We start from the raw sequence: 21,028 nt of genomic DNA on the forward strand, positions 1-21,028 counted from the left end.
TACTGTAAAGTCTCAGTAATACTTGCAGGATAAAGACTAAATTTCTCAGCCTGGCCTTGAAAGCCAACTTCCCAGTCTTCCCTCCCATTACTTTCCTGAAAATACCCAATATTCTAATTAAACAGTGCCATTTGTCCTCCCTGTTTGCCTTTGGCTCTTTCTAACACCCACAGTACCTTTATTCACACCTCCTGGCTGTTCAGTGCTCTTTCCTTGTGTCTGCCCATCCAAATAGTGAGTGCCTCCATCACAAAGCCTTTGAGGATGATGACGATGATGACGATGATGACGATGATATGTTACCCACTTTACAAACACATAATAGGTACCTGAAATTTTACATACATTATCTCATTTAGTCTGTCCAGCTAATATTATCCCTATTTCACTGATAAGGACATTACTGGTTTAAAGAGATTAGGTTATATCCCAAGATCATATAAGCTCATTAGTGCCAGAGTTAGGGCTCAAAACCAAGGCTGTCTGTCTCTAAAGTTCAGATTTGACCATTCTGTGCTACTGTCTCTTCCTACCTAGAAGTGCTCTCTCCCTTCCAAGCTATAATCACACTTAATTTGAGCTGCTTGTATGGTAAATATCACATAATATTTTTAATTTTATTGTTCACATAAACGTATCTTTTCTACAATATTCATTTAGCGAACATGTCATGAACATTCACTGCCAGCGTCTTCACTGAGAATTGGTGACATAGAGAAGAATCAAGCAAGAGTCCTTTTCCCCAAGAAACTCAGTCTGATTGAGGGCAAGAGTAGTAAGTAAATCTGAATTAGAATATAACACAGTGTGGTAATTTTAATATTGATATTTCCAAATGTTCTGAAAGTAGATGTGGTGTACCAATTCTATTGCCATAGATGCACAAAGATAAGGATATTACATTGTGCACACCATGGCTATAATTCTTACTTGTAACTGCCATGGAATGAATCTGCATTGGTCAACAAGTAGAACTGGGGAAGTGAAGAGGTTTTATATATAAGTAGTGGTGTCATGGGATTTTTTTCACCTTGTAACAGTGGGGGTTTTCCCCTTTTATTCATTTCACAATAATAATAACCAATGTTTATTGAGCACCTGCTTAACATATCCTAGGCATTGTTCTAAGCACTTTATATATAATTCATTAAGTCTCTACAACATCCTTTAAGGTAAGTGTAAGTATTGAGAGCCTTGTTTTATAGGCAAAGAAATCGAAGCACAGGCATTGACTCTGTGCTGTCAATCACCTACCTAGTAAGTGGCACAGCTGTGTGGTTTGGATCTAGAAGACCATACGCTTAATCGCCTTGTTCTCTTACTTCTCAATTCTACTTCTTTCATATTTAATAAAATAAGATAGCCATATATTTTCTTTTCCAATCCCCTCCCTCTCCTGGCTTCCCCGTTCCCTCTCCCTCATGCTTCCCCTCTTTGGCTCTCCATTCTGCCCAAAACAACGCAGGGTGTTGGGGATACAAAGGCAAATCAAATCAAAACAAAACAGCATACATGGAACAGTAAGAGAACACGGATGAGGGACACTAGCTAAGATGGAGAGAGAGGGACTTCTCTGAACAGATGCTCTTGAGCTTAGTTTTGAAGGGTGAATAGAAATTAAGTATTGCGACAGAGCAAGGTTACAAGCAACAAACACGGGCTCCAGTGTCTGGTCGAAGGTCATTCCCATCAGGTTGTGTGCAACCTAGGAAAGTGATATAAAATCTCCCGGCCTCGATCCCCTTGTATGTGGAATGGGCATCATAACACCTACCTCTCACGAGTATTATGGAAATTTAAAATGATGAATTATGGAGACCATCCAGCTCACAGCCGACCTAAATGGGCTGGCTGCTGTTATGACTGTTCATAATCTAATAATAAGTGAAACAGAACCACTAAATAATAAAGCTGAGCAAGGCATTAGAGTTATTTTCTAGGTAAGGAAGTGGAGATCCAGAGGGAGGCCAGTGTCACACAGGCTTAGTGGCAGTTAGAACTGGAATCTGGATCCTGTAAGAGTTCTACTGTTTTCCCCTCACTTGTCTGGTATTCTGAATTCTCCTGCCTACGAGTCAATCTCTTTCCTTCCTGCGTTTAATGAGTATTTCCCAAACTTTCCAATTGTTTACATTCCCTTTTTGTGACTTTTGCCAGATTCTTGTAATAATGTTTTCTATATTATTATTTACTTAATATTTTTCTTCATATAAACATTTTTACTGAAAGTGTTTCAAACATTTTTTTTTTAAAGTAGGCTCTAGGACTAGTGTGGAGCCCAGTGCGGGGCTTGAATTCATGACCCTGAGATCGAGACCTGAGTTGAGATCAAGAGTCCAACGCTTAACCAATCGAGCCACCCAGGTGCCCCATTTTTACTAAAAGTATTTCAAGTGGAAATTTTGTATCACCGTTGTAAACAGAAAACCAATCCTCAGGCTTGTGCTATAATAAATTATATTTCAACTAAGGCACATTTTAAAAAATACCAAACTATTAAAATAAAAGATGTTTCATCTAATTATCTGCACTTCCGGGACACCTGGGTGACGAATTCCGAATGGTACAGCACCCATCCACCGCGGCCAGAGGGCTCAGCACCGGGGCGCTTTCAGTAAATAGACATCACCTGAACCAATTGGGGCAGAGGAGGTTCTGGCTAGAACTGCTGCCACCAAGTGGACATACGTGGCAATTGCACCATTCCCGCCTGCCAATTAAGTTTCAGAGCTTTGGCTCCAGCACTTTCTCTTGGAGGCAGCCTGCCTTTCTCCCTCATTTTCTGACACTCTCTGTTCCTCCTCCCCCCAAACCCTCCTCTGGGTGAGTTAGCACTGGGGATGTTTGCATACCAAACACTTAGCTAATTGATATTCTGTCACAATCTGCTCAACAAATGTTAGGCTTTTGGGTGTGTGTGTGTGTGTGTGTGTGTGTGTGTGTGTTCAACAATATTAGGCTTTTTGGTGTGTGTGTGTGTGTGTGTTCAACAAATGTTAGGCTTTTTGGGGTGTGTGTGTGTGTGTGTGTGTGTGTGTGTGTTTAGTGACACGTTGGTTGTATTTTTAGCCAGGTTGGGGAAGGAAGAGAAGGAGTTACTCTGGCAGGCAGAAAATGTATTGCCAGGTCTTTCTTGCCTGACATTCTCTTAAGTGGCTGTGAGCGCCTTTAACAGATGGAGTTCAGGATATGCTCAGATCTGATTTTATCAGCACATATCCTGGGCAAGTTCAACGTGAGGATGAAGACTTCCTTTGTGCTTCTTTATGTGTTGTCTTGTCACCCTTTATTGTTAGTACTCTCATCTCATTTTAAGGAAACCAGCCTTGCTCAGCCATGATAGACACCTGTGTGGGAGTCACAGAACAATGTCTGACACTCCACTGAAAGAGAAGAGGGTGGCAGTCCTGGCCCAGCACTTTTTAGTGAACCCTCCAACCCCCCATCAGCAAGAAGCACTTCTTATTCTTACATGTAAGTGGCAGAATGTTCTTGGTAATCAGAAGAGACATTAAAACAAACCCAGACAGAATAGCCATCCTCCAAGACAGCCAGCAGCACCCAGAACTGCCCATAATTCTTCTATCTGAAATAGGAGGTCATGTGTTATTATTGATACAGCCTTTATCATTAAAGTTGGACATTGCACTTCACTTCTCAGGAAACATTAACTCAAAGGAACAACTACCACCCCGAACAGCGTGTGGTGCAGCGGGTAGAGCCTGGACTCTTGGATCAGAAGATAAATAGGGTATCTCTTTCCACAGACCTGCTATTAGCTTCTGTTTTTACCCAGTCCAGATGGGTGTACAATACTTCGTTCTCATGCAAGGAGACTGGGGAAAACCTTGTCAGACAGAACGTAAATAACTTCATTGGTCCATCCAACGAAGGCAGACTTTCCTTTCTAGAAAACCACACACCTACTCTGACTTATGAAAACCTCCATTCCCATATCCCACTACCAAATATAGCACCAAAATGGATTTAGTCATCTCTCTGAGAGGAAAGAATAGAGTGGACCTTCACGAATCCAGTCAATTGAATTCCCCTTTAATGGGAATTAAATTAAGATCTCAATAATACATGGTGACAGTTCTGCTTTCTAGTCTTCTGTAGAAATTACGCCTCTAGCTCTCAATCCTAGTTCTCTCTGACAGAGGAAGTGAACCATTGATCAAGCAGTAGAGTTGCGGTGTTGAAGGGAGTAGAAGGAATGGAAAGAAGAGATTGATGGCCAGGTGATGGAATAAGTCAGGACTGGGCGTGAGACTTCCCAGTCCTTCAGGCAGGGATGCCAGGCTGGGAAGGAGAGCTATTTATTTTGGGAATTACGAGGGAGCTCAGAATGGTACTTAATGGAGTTACATGAACCTGGGACACAGTAAACACTAAATTTCACAGAATCTCATAGCTGGAAGAAATCTTTAATGTCATCTGGTCCCATTTCCCAAGAGATGCCTGAAAGCCCTCAACAGACTCAGTTTACTAGAAAATGCTTCTGATTTGAAGCATTTTGTTCAAGAAACCCAGCAGATACTTTTTAAGGAACCCCCATTTGTTATAGTTCTGACTGTTACTTCATGACCCTGGAAAGTCATTTCATTTTTAGGGACATCAGCTCAAAATTGTGACCTCTCTGGCTGTTCATTTCCGCATCTATAAATCACCACCCGGCTCTCTCCTGCCTGCCCCTCAGCATGGAGAGCGGGCTAAAGAAGATGGTAGAGGTGAAGTGTCTTGGTAACCGTAAGGTATGGTGCACGTCTACAAACAGAACCAGTGTCGCTATTCCCCCCCAGGGATGTCCCCCATGCTGTCGGGAGGAGCAGTGTTCCATCCCTCTCCATTCTACCAAGAGGCTTCTTACCCTTGCTCCTCATTCTTTCATAGAGCCACCCACAGTTGGGTCCCCACAAGAGCATTCATCGAGGGATCCCGGGCTATTGCATGAAAAACAAGGAATGGGCATGTGCCTGGGGTGGGGGTGGGGGAGGGCCCTGCGCAGGGAGGCTTTCGGCGGTCTTCTTGCTCCTCCCCACATCCTCAACCACCAGGGCCACGTGTCCACAGGCCTCTATGGAACCCTAAGGAGCCCAGCAGTAGCCGCCCACACAGAGGGTCCACGTAGTCCTCCGTTTTCAGTCACAGTGGAGCCTCCTAATGGCACAGACTGTTGTTCACTTTAACAGACATTTAGTAAGTGTTTGTGATGCGTCAGGCCCTGTGCTTGCCACTGGGGATAAGAGATGAGTCAGACGTGCTGCCTTCCCCTGAGACCTCACAGTTTAGTGGGAGGAACAGACTCACGAGTTTCATATACAGGATGTGTTATGACCAAAGCCTAAACAGTGTTTGGGCATAGCTGATGGATCACTTAAGCCTGTCTGAGGGCTCTGGGTCGACTCCTCAGAAGAGATGAGATTTAAATGGAACCTTAACAGGGGTGTAGAAATTCCTCCAGGGGAAAAGGGGGTGCATTTCGGACCGGGGGAGCTGCAAGTACAAAGGCACAGAGCTGTGAGCGGACACCTTGGCTCTGGGTAACAGGGAGGCTGGAGTGGGTGCTGCATGTCAGGGAGTGGAAAGACCTGAAACGGGAAGGGTAGTGGGGGCCCAAGGAGCAGGCCTTTATGATGTCATGGGAGCCACTGAAGAATTTTAGGGAGGAGAAATGTCATGGTCAGGTAAGGTTCTTAGAGCATTTAGGTGGTAGTGTGGGGGCTGGGTGGGAACGGAGAGAGAAGATAAATTAGCTGAGAGTACTGAAGGAAGGGACAGATCCTAGAGAGATTTAGGAGGTAGAATTGATAGACCTTATTATGAGAAAGTCTAAGCGCTTCTGGCACAGGAAATTAAAAAAGAAAGAAGGCAGACTGGAAATTTAGTGAGGGCCCACAGGTAAGATGACAAGATATTTTGCATCAACTTGACTTCAACTTCTTGACTGCCTAGCTAAGATGGCCTATGTAATACTTGTGGACAGGAGATCAAAAGCTTTTTTTACAAATGATTTTTAATACCTGCAAAGGTGAATTCAGTAGATCTGGCTGACTGGGCCAGTATTCCCTTCCTTCTTCTCTCCTGCTCCAAAGTCTTAGTCCCAAAACGAATTGCTTTGTCAAAGAAGATGCCTTCCCCAAACAGAGGAAAGGCCACAATTTGGTTAAGGATTGGCAAATGCCCGTGCTAGGATCTCCATGCTAAGTCGCATCTAGATGTAGGCACTGTCACCGAGAACTGCGGAGCTCAGAGCACTCTGCTGCCTATAGCAGTTTCAGACCAAGCGTGGGGTGAATTTCCAGAAGAATTGATATTTGAGCTGGACTTGAAGGAAAGCAAAGGAAAAACAAATGCACTAAAATGATATCTTTCCTGGTTTGGCACCTAGAGTGCTCTAGGGATGAACTGGCCAATAGAACTTTCTTCAACGATGGACGTGTTCTTCTGTAACATTCAGTATGGTAGCCACTAGCTGCAAATGGCTCTTGAACCCTTGAAATGTGACCAATGTGACTGAGGAACTGAATTTTTAATTTAATTTTTATTACTTTAAACGTAAATCGTTACCTGTAGCTAGTGGCTACCATATTGGATAGCACAGCTCTGGAGTGCCTTTAGCGGGCCCAGATTCTGTTTCTCGTGCTCATTCTTTGCTTCATTCTCCTTGTGACCCTCCTCTGTCCCTGTTCTCTTCTGCCTCGTCCTTCCAGTTTGATTACCAATTGGCTATCTTCTAGCTTCCAACACTGGTTCTGTTTCCTGGTTATTGATTTCCTCTCTCTCTCTCTCTCTCATCACAACAGAACCCTGAACTATCTTCCATTTGACTCATGCGTTAATCCTTCCCCAGTTTGTCCCAGTGTGTGGACCTAGCTAAAATAGGATTCAGAGAGCCTGTCCTGCCACATCGAGCCCTTCAGTAGGTCTTATTCACTCCTTTTCCTTGGTTTCTCTTCCAGGTCACTTTAACCAGCCAGTTAGTGACGTGGAATATCCTTTGATGTTTTCCCTCCTTGACAACCTGAGTTAGAGGATGGGACAGTTGAAAGAAAAGGAGGGTGAGAGGGAGGGTTATAACAGCTTGAATGAATACTTTGATCTGAGGTCTCTGGTAGCAGGTGAAGGGCTCCAATCTGAGGCCTTCTCTGTCAGTTGTTTTTAACTTGGATTTGTGTAAACGTAGCAATATCGGTAGATTGTTTACATTTGTGGATGAAAGGGATAGATTCGGGATAGATTTTTTAAAAAGCTTTTGATAGGCCAAAGCATTGGGCCAAATTTAACATGATAAAATGTAAAGATGACAAATCTCAGATCCTGTATTTAGATCTAAATGGCTAATTGCCTGTGTGCCAATACACGGTTTAGAAAGCTGGGTGGTTTTTGCTGATTGTGAATCAGTGGTGGATAACAAGAAAGGTAATATACTCCAGGAAAGCACTATAGAATCGTATCCAGGAGAGATGTGTGCATTTCCACACCAATCAGACCACACCTGGATTATCGTTTCAGGTTCTGAGCATCTCACTTTTTAAAAAAGGTGGGGGGAACATTGATTAACTAGCCACAGTGGTAAAGGGACCGGTAACCTATCATGCGAGAACTGGGCCACCTGAGCCTTGGAAGAACAGACCATGGGGACAGGGTCACCGACCTCGGTCTCTGTAGGGCAGTCACAGAACAGAGAGCAAACATGCTCTCAGGGGCTCCAGAGAGCAGAGCAAAAAACAAAGAGTGGAAAAGTCAAGCCGACTTCAGCTCAGTGCAAGGAAAATGTTTCCAATTGCACTGTGATTTTTGGCGTTTTAACCTGCAGAGGCAGAATTTGGTAGAGCCCTGGAGCAAGGATGTTAAACATGCCCCAAAGCCAGTCTGCTCAAATACTGATTGTCTCTACAGTGACGGATGGCCCATTCAGATGTGTAGGCCCTCTACTCGCTGACCCCGTTTAGCTTGCAGGTTCTATATTAAGTGTCAGACCCTTCACATTCTAGCTCAGCATTCTAATTAAATAACCTTGGCTTCTTGCATGTGGAAAACAGGTTTCAGGCACAGAACCTCTAGCGCCAAGCAGAATGGCAACATAATTTTAGCTCCTGAGCAAAATGGGTCTCACAATAGCATCAGTGCAGTGTGCACATTAACATTGGAATATGCTGTATAATAAGTGTGCTAATTACTCCGAGAAGAATACTTGAAGAATAAAATAAGCTGTGATCATTAGAGGAGAAAGGGGCCAGCAATTTATAGCATGGCTGCTGCTTGATATTAAAAAATACATGACGGCTCTCATCACAGGTAAAAGGTAATTACTGTGATTATAAACTGTAATGATAGTGGCAGGAAATGATCAGAATTTTATTGGAAGGAAGTATGTGGTATAGTTGTTTTGTTTTGTTTTACCACATTCAGATTTATTACTAATAAAAATGTGTCCCTATTTGTTTGGTTGGTTCCTCTGAGCAGTTTAAAGTGAACCCGTTACAATATCGCTCTTCTCAACTGTGCAGAAAATGGCTGGCAGAGTTTACAAGGGAGATGAGGAGCTGGGAGGCGGAGGCCTTGGGTTGGCCACGGGGCCGTGATAACCACCTTGTGCTAGGATAGAAGCTGTAATGGGGACCTGGTGCCCCACGCCTTGGACGACCTAACCGGGCAGTTCTCAAAGTCTGGTCTGCAGACCTCTCCAGGATCCTGCTACTCTTTCAGGGGGTCTGTAAGACCAAATTATTTGTATAGTAATATGAAGATGTTATTTGTCTTTTTCACAGTATGGAACAACCAAATACTGTATGATTCAATTTGTATGAATTGTCCCAAACAGGCAAATTTGTAGAGACGGAACACAGATAAGCAGTTGCCAGGGACCCAGGGGAGGTCACAAGGGAGAGCCTAATGGGTACAGAGTTTCCTTTTGGGTGAGGAAAATGTTGTGGAATAGGTAGTAGTGGTGGTGGTGAATGTCCTGAATGTCACTGAATTATATACTTTTAAAATAGTGAAAATGGTGAACTTTATGTCATGTGAATTTTACCACAATTTTTTTAAGAGACCAAAAAAAAAAGAGAGAGAGAGAGAAAGAGAGAGAGAAAAGTGTGCACATGGTACCACATGAGAAATTCTTCCTATCCAGAATGTTGAAGCTTGAGGGTTTTCTAGTCCTGAAAGTTTTCCTCTTTGCAAGGCCTTTCAATAGCTACAATTCTTTGTTTTAAAGATTTCTCTACATATTTATTTGGGGAGGGGGACAGTGGGAGAGAGAGAATCTCAAGCAGGCGCCCTGCTGAGCACGCACGAAGCCTGCCCATCCGGAGGTTCCATCTCAGGACCCAGGAGATCATGACCCATGAAATCATGACCTGAGCCGAAATCAAGAGTCAGATGCTTAAATGACTGAGCTACCCAGGTGCCCCAGTAGCTCCAATTCTTAAAGTAAGGAAACATTTTTCTTATTCCCTGAACATGCTAGGCTCTTTAAAAAACCATTTCTTTGGTTTCTTTGGACTCTGCCCAATGCTTTATCCTTTTGCCTTATCCTTTCTGTTGACCTGGAAAGCTGCTACTTGTTCTTTAAAGTCCATCTGAAGTGACACTCCCTTGGTGAAATCCTCCTGGACCTCCACCCCACCCTCACCCTAGGAAGAACTGGCCCCTTCCCCCAGTCTGGGTTCTTATAGTATTTTGGTCATATTCCTTATATCATATTCCTCATAGAAAGAATTGTATCACAGTTACTCACAATACATCACTTTTTGTTAATGTGTCTGTCTCTCCTAAAGGTGACTTAAGAGTAGGAGTCTTTCTCATTACGCCAAAAGCCCGGTACATACACATACACCCCACCCCACATCCCACAGCTCTCCAAATGTTGTGCTGATTAATAACTTTATGTTAAGTACTTTTTAAAAGGCTTTACAAACATTGACTCATTTAATCTTTCTAACCTTTTATACATTTTATAGTTGGTTCACCTGAGGAAACAAAAACTTTAGGGCATGAAGAGGTGTTAAAACAGCTAAGCCATGGGCACCTGGGTGGTTCATTCAGTTCAGTGTCTACCTTGAGCTCAGGTCATGATCCCAGGGTCCTGGGACTGAGCCCCACATCAGGCTCCCTGGGAGCCTGCTTCTCCCTCTCTTTCTGCCTGCTGCTCCCCTTGCTTGTGTGCTCTCGCCGTCAAATAAATAAACAAAATCTTAAAAAAAAGAAAAACCATCAAAGCCGTGTGACAGTGAAACCACGGGATAGCATCTGCTATCAAACTTGGCACACGGTACTCAATAAATGCCTATTTTGACAAAAGAAGAAATAGCTAATAATGCTGGGTAAATAAAAGAGTCCCATTCTTCAGACTTGTTAAATGTTTACACATATCTTTTAGACTTCACAGTGCTAGAGCTGGGAGGGACCTTGGCTATCTCCCCTGTGCAAGTTAGAGATAGGACAGGGAAGCTGCCAGGCGGTCCTGTGGAAGAGACATGGCCCTGGAGCTTAAGGGGAGAGATCAGGAGCAAGGAAAGAGGTCTCCCAGAAGTGGAGAGAGTGACTAAGTTGAAAGACAGAAAGGGGTAGCTTAAGACGATTATTTAAGTAGCACTAAGGAAAGCCCCCTACCCAGGAGACAGGCTGGAGGAAGGCAGGAGAACTAAGATCTGGGAGAGCCATGGAGCAGTGCAAGATGCCCCGGAGCATGCGTGCTCCCCGGGGGATGGAGAGTCTCAAGTCAAAGAGCACGTGAGGCTCCCCACGAAGGCCAGCTGTAGCTCTTGTCCCACGCCGCCTCGGTAGGTCTTCCCAGAGGCAGCTACCGCCGACTCCTGGAGCTTCCGAGGTTTACCTCCATATTTATAAATACATGTTTCTTTTGCTATTTCTTGATTTTTCCACTTTAGACGTTACATATTGAGTTCCTACTATTAGAAGATGAGGATTTAGCTCTCCGCGACCTCCCCGAAAAACTGGGTGTGCACGAGTGAACTGGAAACCAAGTGACCCATCTGAAGGGGAGACAGCTACTACTTAGCAGGTTACTGCCAGGAATGTGGCTCAAGGTTGGCAGGGTGTGTCAAAGCATGTTTATTTGTAAGTCACCAAAACACAGCTGAAAAACGGATTTAACCAGGAAGCTCACACTAACAGTCCAGAGTAATTCAAGCTTCAAGGTTGGTTTGATTTAGCAGAGCACCTGTGTCATTAATGCTGATTTCCATGTGACACGGCCGCCAACAATCCCCAGGGTCCTCACCTATAACCAGACAGAGGAAGGTCACTTCTGGAAGCCTCTATCTCAGAGGCCTCAGCAAACCTCCGTTAGTCTAGATTGGGTCATGTGCCTGTAGCGGGTACTGTGGAGCTCTGCTCAGTTCCCCTCTTCAGGGAGGACAAAGCCGTCTCTCAGATGCTGGGAATATTCTTGCAGTCAGTCTCCGATCTCAGGAAACCACTTCCCCCAAGGTTTTACACAACCCCCACTCAGGGTGCAGCCTGAGGCTAGCAGCTGGTTGATGAGCCTGAGCCCTGTACTTCAATGTGGGATGATTCTGAAGGGCCATCCCCATTCTCAAGTCCCTGGTGGGATATGCTTCTGTCCATATCTGCCTCGTCTTTTTCATGCCCCCGCAAGTGTTGTCCTAAGAACACTCCTCAGTAAACCTTGTGCGTGCTACTCTCATCGCGGAATCCGTTTCCAGGGCACCCAATCTAAGACAGTGCTCGCTGGCTTCTGAATCAACAGAGGTGACAAGACCTGCGACTATGCTGATGAATTAGGACTAATTTGCATGCCCTGTTATAGAACAAGGGTGGGATCAGCCTCTCCCAAAGCACATAGGCTGCGGCAGGGAAGATGGGGACTGGAACAAAACTTTGAATTGGTAATAAAAAAGGGAAGAATCATACTGGGGAGGAAATGATACAGATTTTTTGATCCTTCAAGAGAGCCAGAAGCAGTTTATGTAAAAAAATCTCACGATGTTTTCACCTTGGAAACTAACTGAAATGTTTTTAAGTGCCGTGAAGAGCCAACAAGACATGGTCCAATACTGGCCCACATTTCAGCCGTTCACAACCTTAGCCAGAAGGAACACAGGTGTAGTTTGTAGCTCCAGAGAGCAAAGCCAGGACTGATAGCCATGTGAAATCAAGATTTCAGCTCAACCTAGAGAGCAGTTTCCTAACAATTTGAGCAATATAAAAATGGAATGAAGCATCTCAGGAGGAGGTGAGGTCCTTAGCACCAAGGTTCAAGTTTGAGTCTTCTTAGAATTTGAACTATATGATCTTTGAGATCCTGTTCATTGATACCCATATAAAGTGCCCTATCTTCACAAAATATCATTGATACACCCTTATCCTGATCTTAACAACAAACAGCATTGGGATTACACCAGTAGTACTACTGGAACACGACTCAGTTTCCTTTTCCTGGAATACGCTCCACTTGTCTCATCACTTCTGGGAATTTACTTAAGTATCAAAGGGAAAAAAGTATCTTGTCAGATATAAAGATGCCCCTAGCAAATCTTTTACAGATGTCACATCATGATAACCTCTATTGCTTAGAAATTAGCACTAGATTCTAGCATGTCAGAGCCAGGATCATCTCAAAGATCATGCAGTCCTGCTCCTTCATTCAATAGAAGACACAGTGAGGGGAAAGAACCTAAATTACACAATAAAGACAGGACCAGGATCCAGATCTCTTTCCTCTCGGGGCAGAGATCTTCCCACTGCATCCCAAGCAACCTGTTTTTTTTGTCATTGGGCTGAACTAGTTCCCTATCACCCACCTATCCCAGAGTGACAGAACTGGTGGGCTAATGGACTTCAAGGTTCTAGGAGGTAGCCAGCCTCTGGCACCCATTCCCTTTCAGCGGCCTAGACTACAAAGCCATTTACAGAGATAGTTTCTTTGATTAATTTAGGGGTTACTTGTTTTAAAAGTATCGTGTTCACTTGGTTCCAAATTCAGTGTTCTTTCACAATCTCACCATGCCTTGAAAAACACCACAGTGCGTGGTAAGAACTTAACCATGAGGAGCAGGATGAAAGGGATGGTGGGCCTGGAGGGTGGGCTGAGCCACTGAACCAGGGTTCCTTAAATTCCCCAACAGGACAGAGCCTGCAGAGGGACTGATTGGCCCAAGCTGTAAAGAGAAGAGGGAGTCAGCGGGCAGATGACCACCTTGAAACAGGACCTGTCTCATCCTGCTCCTTCATCCCATACATCTAATCTGACATAAAGGCCTGTTGAATCTACCTGTGAAATATTTATCCTGCCTGTCCCTCTCTCTCTCCCCTCACTGCAAAAAACTTGATCCAGGGGCGCCTGGGTGGCTCAGTCGTTAAGCATCTGCCTTCAGCTCAGGGCGTGATCCCAGCGTTCTGGGATCGAGCCCTGCATCAGGCTCCTCTGCTGGGAGCCTGCTTCTTCCTCTCCCACTCCCCCTGCTTGTGTTCCCTCTCTCACTGGCTGTCTCTCTCTGTCAAATAAATAAATAAAAGCTTAAATATATATATTTCTAAAAAAAAAAAAACAACGTGATCCAGATTTGAGTTACCTAACACGGAGGTTATTGTCACAGGCTTTTAACTGACCTCCTCCGGGTATAGAAGTAGCCTTAACTTGAATGAACATGTATTACACCTGGTTTTCATTTATAGCATGTGTGTAAATTATGCTGGTCTTTTAAAAAGCCTAGCTGTTTACCCTTCAACTCTGCATGGTGGAAAAAACACCATAAGTGCCGCTCAGACTGCTCCAGCTCAGGAGCAAGGCTGGTCACCAGAAAGAAGAAACTTGCTCAGAAAATGGATAAACAAGTTGCATTATATTTATACAGTAGTATACGACTCATTAATAAAAAGAAGTGAGCACCCAGCAACCCAGATAAACCTCAAAAATACCACGTTGAGTGAAAGAAGTGAGATATAAGAGAATACCTGTGGTATGATTTCATTCATAGGAACTTCAAGAACGGGCAAAATCATCTCTGGGGAATATAATCTGGGAGAAGAGTGCCTCTGCTAGGGCACTGGAAGGAATACAGGGAAATGTGATAGCTGTACTTCCTACCTTGATTGGGGTATCAGTTATACACATGTACACCTTTGTCAAAACTCACCAACCGTATGCTTAACATCTGTACATTTTACTGTATGTAATTATTCCTCAATTTAAGCGAGCGATCGAGAAAAACCTACCTGCTCAGGCTGTTGTGGAAAGAAGAAACTGGATGTCCGGTGAAAAACAGTGGCTTCCTAGGAGACCCCTGCCCTCTCTCGACTTCTCATTAAAAAGCATCTGAAGAATTGGGGAAGTTAGGAATCTCCCAACACCACGCAAAATCGGACAGAAATGCAATGCCAGAGGCTTGGTATCATCTCTTCTCTTTTAAAGTGCATGTTGCAACTGGGTTAAGAAAATCTGCCCCAATTTGAGCTCATATCCTACCACTTTCATTCCCTGAGCAGATGCCTGAGAAAAGGTATGAAGCCCCTTGGCCCCTCCCACACCATCTGTCACCCTTGGCCCCTCCCACATCTCTGCCACTCTGGGGACAGATCTGAGGCAGCCAGAACACCTTTCTCAGCATCCACAGCTACTGCTAGGAGCCTCCTCTGCCAGCTCACTGGCTGTAATAAATTTCATTTGTTTCAGAGTTAATACAATACACAGAGTTTTTAACGCCAAATAGGACTACAGAGCTTGTTACCCAAGCGGGGGGCTCCTGCCCGGCACTTCCCACCTCACTCCCCATATTCTCCCCAGACAGTGGTTTCAATTCTTTTAGCTGTTGCTTCTGGCGTTTGCCTCTTTTACATAAATAATATGGTTATAGTACTCTTTAGTTTCTTTTTTTAATTTGACACATTAACTGTTACCATTAACTATTTTTTATTAAACTCTTAAAAAAGATTTTCATTCATTTATTTGAGAGAGGAAGAGAAAGCATGAGCAGGGGGAGGGACAGAGGTGGGGAGAGGGAGAAGCAGGCTCCCCGCTGAGCAGGGAGCCTGACTGGGGTGGGGGTGGGGAGCGCCTCAATCCCAGGACCTTGGGATCATGACCTGAGCCAAAGGCAGATCCTTAACCGGCTGAGCCACCCAGGCGCCCCTACCATTAACTATTGACTTCCAACCAGGAAAAAAAGGAATTTCATTCCCTTCCACCCTCACTCCCGCCCAGCTCTGACTACCCTCCTTTCAGTCCTGCTTATTTATGTTAGTGTGACTTCATGTTTATAGGTGAGCCATGTACCAGTATTGCTTGTACAACTTTTTATTTTTCCTGGAGTTAAGAATTACTACTTTCGTCGTTTTCACCTCTCGATCAGAGCTGTAAAATGACCTCTCAATGTGGTTACATGGGAGGTAATCCTCATTTTTATTTTCCGTCATCCCCCCTGGAGCCCTCTGACCTCTTGCTCCTTCCGTACTGGGTTACTCTCCAGAGCTGCAGTACAGCTACCCTTGGGGGAGGGTATTCTCCAGTAGCTTCCTGAAAAGGGGTGCGTGGAGGGTTACTATTCTGAGATCTTGAATGTCTGAAAGCATTTGTAGTCTTCTCTCATCCCGAATGATCGTTTGGCTGTGTGTTAAGTTCTCAGAGGATGATCCTTTTCCTCAGAAGCCATCAATGGCTCCACTGTCTTCTAATTCCCCATATGCCAGTTGACTTTTGATCCTTTCATGATGACTTTTTTTTTCCTCTTAGGACACTTTTAGGATTTCTGGTTTTCTGAAATCTCATTACAGTGTGACTTGGTGGGCCATTTCAATCTGGATAATCCAAAGGAACTGTGTTGTATTATCGCTCGATAAGTTCATCCGTTACAGCTACAGCTGTAGGTACCAAAACTACTGACGTCTGAGAGTCTCTCAGTGGAAGTGCCAGCTCGCTTCCTGAGCACCACGGCGTGATGCCCATAAGTCTTTAAGACCTACCGGTGCACACAGTTTCCACTCACCTTCTTAGTGCCTCTTTTGTAAATAGGAATGAATATTCAAGAATGATTGGATGCTCAGGAAAGACTCTAACACAAGAGCCAAAAATCTGAATTAGTAAAAAAGAACTTGGAGAAAACACAATTCAGATATGAGGATAAAATTGTATCTTCTCGAAGATGGAAAAGATGTTACATCAGGGCGTCTGGCTGGCTCAGTGCGTGGATCGTGCAACTCTTGATCTCGGGGTTGTGAGCTCCAGTCCTATGTTGGGTGTAGAGATTATTTAAAAATAAAAAATCTTCAGAGCGCCTGGGAGTCTCAGTTGGTTGAGCATCAGACTCTTGATTTTGGCTCAGGTCATAATTTCAAGGTTGTGGGATCAAGCCCCAGGACAGCTCTGCACTCAGCAGGGAGTCTGCTTGAGATGCTCTCCCTCTCCCTCTGCCTCCTCCAGCCCCGCCCCCAAGCTCTCTCTCAAATAAAATAAATAAATCTTTAAATAAAAAAATAAATCTTAGAAAAAGGAAAAGATGTTCCATTGATGAAATAAAAACAGGATGCTATGAAAAATAAACAATTATAAAGAACAATACAAAGTTCTTGGAAATTAGAAATATTGCTAAGATAAAATAAATGTGCTTATTTTAGATAGTTTCTCTTAAACCGATCACTTTCCCCTGAAAAGAATTCTCCAATCTACTGCCTTTGGGGATTAGCTAGTAGCCTTCTGGAACTAAGTGAGGGAAGGAGAATTGGAAGGGCATCTCACCATTTGGGATGTAGACTTCCACAAATTCCCTCTATTTTATTCTTCTCTCTTTCTTTTTTTTTTTTAAGATTTTTTTATTTATTCGACAGAGATAGAGACAGCCAGCGAGAGAGGGAACACAAGCAGGGGGAGTGGGAGAGGAAGAAGCAGGCTCATAGCAGAGGAGCCCGACGTGGGGCTCGATCCCATAACGCCAGGATCACGCCCTGAGCCGAAGGCAGACGCTTAACCGCTGTGCCACCCAGGCGCCCCTCTTCTCTCTTTCTTGAATTCTGATTAATTTAATATTGGACCACCTGAGCTGTCCTTTAATTTTATTTTTCCTGTAGAATTATCTTTTTGTTCTGCTTTCTGGGAAAATTTGCTCAACTTTATTTTTTTTTTAAGATTTTATTTAAGAGAGAACAAGCAAGAGCACAAGTGGGGGGAGAGAATAGGGGAGAGGGAGAAGGAGAAGCAGACTCCCCGCTGAGCAGGGAGCCCAACATGGGGCTAGATCCCAGGACCCTGGGATCTTTACCTGAGCCAAAGACAGATGCTTAACTGGCGGAGCCAACCAGGCACCCCTCCCTAACCTTACTTTTAAATCCTTTTAAGGATTTGGGAGGGGATGGCGATGAGCATAGGAGTTAAATCCATCACCATTATCAAATTACAGAGCATTTCTGCTACTTCAAAAGAAACCTCACACTCATTAGCACTCACTCCCCATTACTCCCAGCCCTTGGCAACCACTAATCTACTTTCTGCCTCCATGGAGCTGCCTATTTTATACATTTCACATAAACGGAAACATACGTGGCCTTCATGTTTGGCTTCTTTCATTTAGCATAATATGTTTAAGGTTCATCCATGTTGTAGCATCTATCAGTACCACATTCTTTCTTATGGCTGAAAAAAATTCCATTATATGGATATGCCACATTTTATTTACTCAGTCATCTGTTTATGGACATTTGCATTGTTTACAATTTATAGCTATTATGAATAACAGTACCATAAACATTCATGTGCAAATCTTGTGTAGACATATATTTTCCTGGGTATATAGTTAGGAATGAAATTGCTGGCTTTTTGAGGAACTGCCAAGCTGTTTTCCAGAGCAGCCGTACCATTTTACGTTCCCACCAGCAATGCACAAAGGTTCCAATTCTTCTATATCCTCACCAATACTTTTGTCCACCATTTTTAATTTTATTTATTTATTTGACAGAGAGTCATGTGCGCGCGTGCCATAGAGAGAGAGAGACAGCGCGAACAAGCAGGGAGAGTGGCAGGCAAAGGCAGAGGGAGAAGCAGGCTCCCGGCTGAGCAAGGAGCCCGATGCAGGACTTGATCCGAGGACCCTGAGATCATGACCTGAGCCAAAGGCAGACACTCAACTGAGTGAGCCTGCCAGGCATCCATCCAGATTTTTATTATAGCCATCCTAGTGGGATATGCTTACTGGACATTTGTATACCTTCTTTGGAGAAACGTTCAAATTTTTTGTTCATTTGTAGTTGGGTTGTCTTTTTGTTGTTGTTCTAACAGTTCTGTATATATTCTGAATACAAGTCCCTTATTAGATATATGATTTCCAGATGTTTCCTCCCATCCCATGCATTGTCTTTTCACCTTCTTCATGGTGTCATTTGAAACACAAAGTTTTTTCATTTTGATTAGTCAAATTTATCTTTCGTTGTCCTTTGGTGGGTTGTGCTTTTGGTGTCCCATCTAAGAAAGTTTTACCTAATCCAAGGTCATGAAGATTAACTCCTTTGCTTTCTTCAGCATCTTACAGTTTTAGCTCTAATATTGAAATCTATGATCCATTGTGAGTTAATTTTTGTATATCCTGTGGGGTACAGGGTCAACTTCATTCTTTTGCATATGGATGTATAATATTCCCAGCACCATTTGTTTAAAAGACTACTCTTTTCACATTGAATTGTCTTGGTGCCCTTAGGTTTTCAACCTTGTCATTAGTTGAAAACTGACTGAAGATTTTCTGAAAGATAATACCTAATTTAGTCAAGGGTGAGGGGAAATCTTACATGGTGCTAATGGAAATATAAAAGAAGTACAGCCTCTGAAGGGCAATTTGCCATGCACACCCAGGTCTGAAACGTATATACTTTGATTCAGGAATTGTACTTCTAGGAATTTATTTTCAGGAGCTAATTGTACAACACCGCTATACATGGTGATGAACAACTGGAAGTAAACTAAATGTCTAGGAGTAGGAGACCAAGTGAATACATTATGCTATATCCATACAATGAAATATGATGCAGACTTTAAAAATGATGGAGGCCAGTCAGTCAATCAAACAATAGAGACCTATATTTATTGACTTGGAGCAATCTATTGCTAAGAGAAAAAGAAAAGCATGTCACAAAGCCCCATTTATAGTAGGATTGCATTTACGTAATATTATATATTTTACATATGCATCTACATTCATAGAGATAACTCAGAAAATATTCACAAAGTGTTAACAGTGGTTGCCACTAGGTAATAGGATTTTGGCTGGCTTTTATTTTCTTCTTCATACTTTTTTGCATTGCATGAATTTGCTACATGAATATGTATGGTCTTTATATTCAGAAAAAGAAAAGCTATATTCATTTTGTAGAAGAACGTCCTCAAGAAATATATATTGTAGATGACTATTCAATGACATGGAAATATGTTCATAATATATTGTTAACCAGAAAAAGCAGGTTACATATAATATCATCCCACTTATGAAAAAAATTTTAAATGTAATATATACAGTATTTCCTAGGTACTATGGTACTTTTTTTCACTACTTGCTATTTCTGAAATAAGGATGTCTCTTATAATCTATATGAATATTTAATGTAGTGGACTCTCCCCTCCCTACCCCCTTGAAAAGATGTTATTAATGAGACGATGCTTCTGGCAACCTGAGACTTGAGAAAGTGCCATATGTGCTCAGAGAAAAAAACTGGAGGAATAGACACCAAAACATGAGCAGTGCTTAGCCCTGAATTGAGATTTTTATTTTCTTCTTTTCGTTAAGTATATTTTCCAAGTTTCTATAGTGCATGCATAGATAAACATTTAAAAAAAAAAAACACCCAGGAACTTGCTTTTCAAGGAAGAAGTAGAGTGTGAGGGTCCCTGGGACTTACGGCCTTTACCAAAATAAGAGCCTAACAAATTAGGGAGCACATACATTCCCTGAGTAGTGTCAGAGTCTAGAGTGAGGGAGGCGTACCTTGCATGCCCACTGAGGGGCCCCTGGCCAGGCAGGAGCTGGCAAAGCAAGCTTGAGAACAGATGGAAAGTTCAGTCAACAGGAGCGGGACTCTGTGATCAGTCTTAGTACTGTGTGGACAAGGAAATCCTTGTGAGGTAGGAGAGGGTCCAGATGGTGGGCACCCTGGCTAATTACGGAGGAGAGGGATGCTCAACACTGTGGGGCCACTTAGATGTTTTCCAGACTAGCTCAGGAACACATTTCCAATTCCTCAAGAGAGACCAAGGACTGAGTGAAACTGAAAATGAGCCTGCCCCTTTTGAGAGTGAAAATGTACACTGGTTTGGGCGAGCCCTTCTCTCAGCCAGAGGCGCAGGGTCCCTGCAGCAGATGAAGGACATGGAGGGGAGGTGAAGGAGTGATGGCCACAGCAGAACTTCAACAGCCTCTGAGGAGGCCAGTGAACTCTGGGCCTCTGCTTCGGGTGATGGAGGGACTTGGGCTTTCGGTGACTGTGCCTGAGGCACAGAGAATGTCAGGCACTGTGCCAGGAAGGAGCTTCACCCACAGGACCGTGTCTGCTCTTTGCAACAGTCCCCAGATGAGCAGCCTGGAGTTCAGAGAGCTTATGTGGTTTGTCCAAAAGCACACAGCCAATAAGTAATGAATGGAACAGAATTCCTAACTCAGTAGAGTCCCTCTCTGAAAAGGGAAAAACATTTTTCCAAAAAAATACACAGGCGGACAAAAGCTGCAAGAATAAATGCCTTAATGGTGGATAGGTCTCATTGGTAGGAATTTAATTTTTAAATTTCATTTTATTTTCTCAGTTTTGGTGTTTTGCTTTTGCTTTTTTTTTTTTTTTACTTTCCACCTCCTCCATGATGAATGTAAATCTTCTTAAAGCAGAGAAAATTAAAAAAAAAATTCAGAAGCAGTTGTGAGGACTAGTGGATCAAAGTAATTGGAGTGAATTACAGTGAGACCTTAATGACAGAGAAATCCAGGTTCTTACTTGTTATGTGAGTTCCACTTGGCTTCACTGAACCTGTTTCCTAAACAATAAAAGGGGATTATAATCTTGTCCCAGTGAGCTGTTG

At 43.3% G+C, this 21,028-nt stretch overlaps 1 long non-coding RNA gene across 2 annotated transcripts in view; it reads left to right on the forward strand.

Moving 5' to 3' along the window:
* LOC103678502 overlaps positions 1 to 13,349 on the forward strand; it is a 35,249-nt gene extending 21,900 nt beyond the window's left edge. The window contains exons 3-4 of one of the 2 annotated variants that reach the window (XR_572701.2): positions 10,896 to 11,029; positions 13,116 to 13,349. This is a non-coding gene — a long non-coding RNA (uncharacterized LOC103678502). The remainder of the gene's footprint in view (positions 1 to 10,895; positions 11,030 to 13,115) is intronic. The other variant, XR_572700.2, reaches the window with a different exon arrangement.
* The last annotated feature ends 7,679 nt before the right edge of the window (positions 13,350 to 21,028 follow it).

The sequence above is a fragment of the Ursus maritimus genome, unplaced genomic scaffold, assembly GCF_017311325.1.
Source record: "Ursus maritimus isolate PB19 unplaced genomic scaffold, ASM1731132v1 scaffold_17, whole genome shotgun sequence".
Taxonomy (NCBI): domain Eukaryota; kingdom Metazoa; phylum Chordata; class Mammalia; order Carnivora; family Ursidae; genus Ursus; species Ursus maritimus.